This window comes from Sarcophilus harrisii, chromosome 1 (genome assembly GCF_902635505.1).
Source record: "Sarcophilus harrisii chromosome 1, mSarHar1.11, whole genome shotgun sequence".
NCBI classification, from domain to species: domain Eukaryota; kingdom Metazoa; phylum Chordata; class Mammalia; order Dasyuromorphia; family Dasyuridae; genus Sarcophilus; species Sarcophilus harrisii.
The window spans coordinates 129,017,550-129,023,520 of record NC_045426.1 but is presented as its reverse complement, the minus strand read 5'-3'; the positions used below and the strand labels follow the sequence as shown (position 1 = coordinate 129,023,520).

The window sequence follows — 5,971 nt, the reverse complement described above, 5'->3', positions numbered from 1 at the left end:
ATCTCACAAATGTGTAAAGGATGAATAAAAGCAGGAAACCCAATTAAGCAGCTGCAGTCAATGGAGCTGACTTAGGGGCATCTCTGAGCAAGGTGGGCCATAGAAATGCCTCAAGAGGCACGATTTGAGGCAATTTGGTATGATTGTGGCCTGATGGGCAAACAACAGCTGCAAAAAGGCTAGCAGCAATCAGAGATGAGATTGCTCACTAAAGCAAAAGCATCTCCAAAGAGCACAGTTATACCTAAAGCCCAAGCATAGTTGATAGCCACAAAAACTAAAAAAAAAAAATCATAAACTGAAACAGTTTGTAGTTGCAAAATCAAAGATTTACAAAAGAAAAATACATTCAAATAGAATTATTTGATTTAAAAAATATTTTGGAGGAGTTGCCTTTTAAACTATAGAAGGACCTCAATCTGGGTCAACAAAAACAATCCCCATTCTTATGTAATTTTTAAGTAATTTAAAGATTAATTTTATGCCTTATTTGAAGTCTTCCTTTAAACTCCTTTCCCCCAGTCAAGTCAATAATGATTTTTTTCTCCTTAAGGCTTCTCATTGTATCTCACTTCTGTGCTTATATATTATTTTATGTTATAGTTAGGTTTGCGTGTGATTATGAGGTTTATTCACTTACTAAATTGTAAACTCCAGGAGTACAGAGAATATCTCTAAATTCCATTTAATAGCTGGCATTTTTCAGAGTGTTCTGAACATAATAAATGTGTCACAAATAATTTTTAATCACTTAGAGGTGACAAAAATCTAAATCTGTGCTATGAAATGTAAGATTTGTAAAATGTGTACTTATAAACAACCAGTGGCATATAATAAATGCAGTCATTTCTATCCAAAGAAAACACTGTTGAACTACCTTAACCAAAACTGTGCTCTGAGTTTGGCTTTTTTTTTCTGTTGTAGGAGCAGATTTACATTATTTCATCTATACTCTTATCACCTGCTTTACCTTGTGACCATTAATATGTATTTTCAGGATAGCTGGCAGTAGATAGAAGAACAACAAAGCAGACAGACAGGGGTGGAAACTGAGCATTTTGCCTCATTAGTGTTCTAATCCACTGGGCTGGGATTTAGGCAGAAAGTCTGTGTAGCCCAAGAGTGAGTTACAATGGGAATCAAAAAGAAGAGAGAAATGTAAGAGATAATTCATAGGAAAAATTAGCATATATAACAGAAATATCAGTAAGGATAACCAAGAATCCCATGGTAACTATGTTGAAGAAATTATGACCTAAGATGACTAAACCAAATATGAGGATGACAAGTACCAAGTATGAATAATTAATACAACAAAAAATATATACTAAAATAAGAAAGCAGATTTGACCTTAGTGACCAAGCATCACTAAGATTTGGTAGAATGGGAATCATGATAAAAATTTGATTATAGAAAAAGATACCTTATCCAAGAGAATGCCTAAAATATGGGTGCTGGAGCAATATGGTTTGTTAAGAAAATAAACTAATGTGAGGAAATCTAGTTGCATAATGAGGGAGCTATGTTGAAGATCATTTGGGTGATAATGGAGAAAAATTAAAAGAAATTGATGAGGAATTTGGAAAATAGATCACAAATTTAACATGGAGAAAAGATTCAGTAACTATTAGGGTTTTGAATTATTAGAAAACTGATGTCACCTTCTCTGTTTTCAAAGCAGAGCAGTTTATAACTTCTTAACTTTACTCAGTGATAATCTCATCCTTTAAAAGGTGGAGGAATCAATGAGGGGAGCTGCATTTCTGCATTCAGTTATCACCAACAAGCAGGATCATAGATTTAAAACTAGAAAGGACTTATAGGGCAATTAAATACAAGCCCCTCTTTTTATGGATAAATGAGGTCCAGGGAAGTAATTTACCTAATGTCACACACAGAATAAAAGTGGATTATAAAACCTGGAATTTGACTCAGAATTTCTGAGACTAAGTTTGTAATATTTAGATATAATGATATAATGAGCAGAGAATTAAGGCTTGGGAGAATAGATTAGGAAGTTAAACACTATAACTGAAAATAAGGAAGTAAAACAAAGATCAGTGGAAGCCCTGATTATTATATCCAGAGTACAAGGTCAGAATAGGAGTAGCAAATGCTAAGACACAAATTATTTACCTAGGGCTCCTTAAATTTCTTCTGCCCATAGACTAAATTGGCCCTAAAGCCAATTAGAGCTAAGCCTACAAATAAGGTTAAAGCATTGCAGCTTTAAGGAGTTGAATGTGAGAAATCATTGGACTTTCTTGAGTTTATTCTAAAGCAGGAAAATATATATATATACATATATATATAAACAAAAGTAAGAATAACTTTTGGGGGATGTGAGTTATATTTTAGAATTTGTGCTAGAGGAAAGCTGAATATAGTATGATACTATCAGTTTTGGAGAGCAATTTTCAAAGGGTTCTAATAAAAAATAGCATCCCATGAATTAAAATTCTTCAGAAGTCAGCCCAGGGAATATAGGAATTCTGAAAACACAGTAAAGATGAAAAGGGAGAGTTGTCTAAAGAGATCAATGTGAAAGTATGGGAAATTTATCAACTCCTTCAGAACTTTATAAGATGTACCAAATAAGACAGTCAAGATGCAATAGAGGATAAATACAAAAGTTTTACATGGCTCTCTAAAGCTCAAGTTGAAATGAGTATAATAAAGAATGCTAAAAAAAATTACAAAAAAGGATGGTTGTTTTTTTTTTGTTGTTGTGTTGGAGAACAAGAAAAGAAAAAGTATAGAACTATAACTTAGAGTACATTCGAAGATTATGAGTAAAAGAAAAAAAGATTGACTTATTGAACTTTTCCCCCCACTTGTTTTCACATCTAAAAAGAATAATTTTTAAGAGATCAAGTAATGGTTTAATTCATCACTTTCAAGTGAAGAATAGTTTGTAATCTGGAAGATCTCCTGGGCAAGGGACTTCCCCCTTTTACAGCAAAAAGAAGAGATATTACACACAAATCATAAATAGAAAGGTAAATTACAATGCAATCATATATAATACAATCAATACAGTTATAATAGGGAATGAGTGGTTGCCCATGACAAGCCTGAAGGTGCAGGATAATAGGGGTGTTCTCCAATCCTGTAGGAAGAGTCCTAAATCCCAGAGGGTTGTTATGGGGACCAGAGTTCTGTAACTGGAACAAGTTCTTCAATCTTTGATTCACCTCACTTAACATACACAAGAGGGTGTTGTCAAGATTGACTGTTTCAAGCTACATTGTAAGAGTCCAATTCCTAAGTCAAACTCTTCTGGGAAAATGGTAAAACTTAAAAAAAAAAAAAAAACCTAGATCATTAGTATATTTCAATACAAGTGTCATATTGATAATTATGAAAATTATAATCATTTTCCCAAGTGCATAGTTTGGTGCTAGCTTCACAGATGCTTTCCCAGGGGCCTGCTAGATGCTCAATAAGGTTCTCTTCAGGGGCCATGTGAGTATATGGGTGCCAATGCCACTCCACATCTGTGGTGGCTTCTTGCTTTAGAGTGCCCAGGCAGATCATGTACAATTTCACTTCAAATTTTGGCCCCACCTCTGTCAGCTCCATCATGCTATGATCTGATTTCTGGCAGACATGATGCTGAAATGAAACGAAGTCACCCTGGTTGGTAAAAGTAATGACACGGAGACTGTCATCTGTGGGTCCTGGGAAGAGGTATTGGAGAATATTTGAGACTTGCTGTCCAAGGTGGGAGGAGAATCCATAAAAGATAAGGTGGGGAAAGGCTCATGGAGCAGTGCCAAGGTCAGGGACATCGTGTCACATCACCATCTTATACAGTGTAAAATATGCAGTAGACCCCAAAGGGCAGATGGCTCACAATGAGACCAACTGAGGTCTCCCAATGCTCATGCACCAGCAGCAGGTCAGTCACTCTTTTGGTCTTACAAAGATGGACCAGGGCACCCATTTCATGCCAACCCTGGTTCATCTTTTGAGCACTAGGAAATAGCTTCAGTTCCTTGGCAAACATCTTGAGCCTAGAGCTGGGGTGCTGAGAAGTGGTGATCATGATCCTCGGGTCTTCTATGCCTGCCCAATAGTACTGGTAATCTTGGTGGCTCAAGACACTTTCGCTCTCTGAATCATTAAATTCCAAGGCTTACTTGAGAGTCAGGACTTCCCTTCAGAGCTCGGTGGGGTGTGGCTGATTCTCCTGGAGGGCTTGCTTGAAATTCAACTTCACCTCCAAAAGATGCTGCTTTTGCTCCTGGATTTTGCAGTACAAATGCAGGGCGGGCCTCATATCAAAGCATCCCTGCAGCAAGCCAGCCAGCCACCACTTCCAGCAAGGCAACTGAGACTCTAAATGAAATGAACAGAATAAAAATGACTAACAGAGAGTTAAAAACCAGGGTAATGCTGAAGCCAGCTTTAATCAGTTTCCCAAAATTATTCGTTCAATTTTCAATGTGCACATTTACACTTAAAGAATAGTCATTCTATAAATCAGGGCTTGATTTTGCTTTATTGATCATCTAAACTAATGCAGATTAAATGTAAAACTATGTTTGCATACATCCTCCCCTCCCTCCAAAAGTTATATATGTTAAACATTTGCCAACACCTCTGTGTTGCTCTGTAAATATTTCTTGAGCTCAGAAGGAATGGAGAAGGCTCATGTAATTAAGTAATCACAAAAATAGAAGTCTGGGGACTGCAGGTTAATCTTAATTAGCATCATCATCATAATAACTGGCATTTATATAATGTTTTAAGTGCTTTATATTATATATTATATAAGTGTGCAAGTGCTTTATATTATTTCATTTGAGTCTCACAACACTCCTGGTTGAACCCCAAGATAGATCGCCGAGCTGCTTTCAATGAATTTGGACTATCAGATCAAACCAAACTATATCCAGGTTTAAAAAAAAAAAAAGAACTGGTAGATGTGATTGCTGATTTGCTATTAGTGACCTCTGAAGGACCATGAAAAATAAGAATCTGATACAGAATAAAAGTAAAGACAAATAATGTACCAGCAGGATAATAATTTGTCAATAATATGTATGACTATATAATTGCCATGCTTTTAGCTTCATAATATGAAGCTATGAGGGATAGATAATTGTCCCTGAAAAACAGAGACAGTATCCAAAACAATTTTATAGACTAAAACAATGGATTATTTCTAAGATAAAGGTTAAGAGTAATTTAAAATCCTCTATATGGATTCAAAAACTCAACTTTACAAATATAGATTAGGGGAGAGATATGGCTAAAAATAGTTTTATGAAAAAGATCTGAAAGTCTTTGTGAGTTATAAGTTTAATATGTCAATTCTATGGAAGGGCAACCAATACTAAGGTGATCTTTGGCTGCCTTAAGCAAGCATGAAGTGATAGAAAGAGGAAAAGCATATATAAGTGCCTACTATGTGCCGGATACTTTATAAATATTATTGGCATAGAAGTGAAGCTGGGTTCTCAAAGGTTATTCCAGGAAAATATAAATTACAATAGATTCTACCATACTGAAAAAGCATTACAATCCCAGCAACAGGGCTGGATCTGTTCTCTGAGAGTAGTGTTAGTCCAATTGACCAAGTTCCTTCTGGGTTTAGAGGGGAGGTGTCTCACAACTCTCACCACAAAAGTATGTTATTTTGTAGAGAAAGGATTTATAAGTATTTGAATCCTGTCAGTGACAAATTCCCCCAGGCCTCAGGATCTCAGTTTTGGAGTACTTGGTAGGTTTTTCTGCTGGAAAGACTGTGCTTCTTGGAACTGCAAATGAAGCATGGTTCAATTCATAGCTAATGTCAGTATAAGGAAGAATGACAGTACAGTACAGTACAACAGTCAGTTCAGATCACATATTACAGTAGTGATATCTACTACCAATAAAGGGCCCTTTACCCCAAACTTATTATTCCTTCTGTTTACTCCATATTTGGTCAATAACTTCCATGTGATAAGATGTCTACAACAA

The 5,971-nt window shown here is 35.8% G+C and overlaps 1 pseudogene; it reads right to left on the bottom strand.

The window, feature by feature from the left end:
* Positions 1-3,088: 3,088 nt before the first annotated feature.
* LOC100913387 lies at positions 3,089-4,303 on the bottom strand (annotated as a pseudogene).
* Between the last annotated feature and the right edge of the window lie 1,668 nt (positions 4,304-5,971).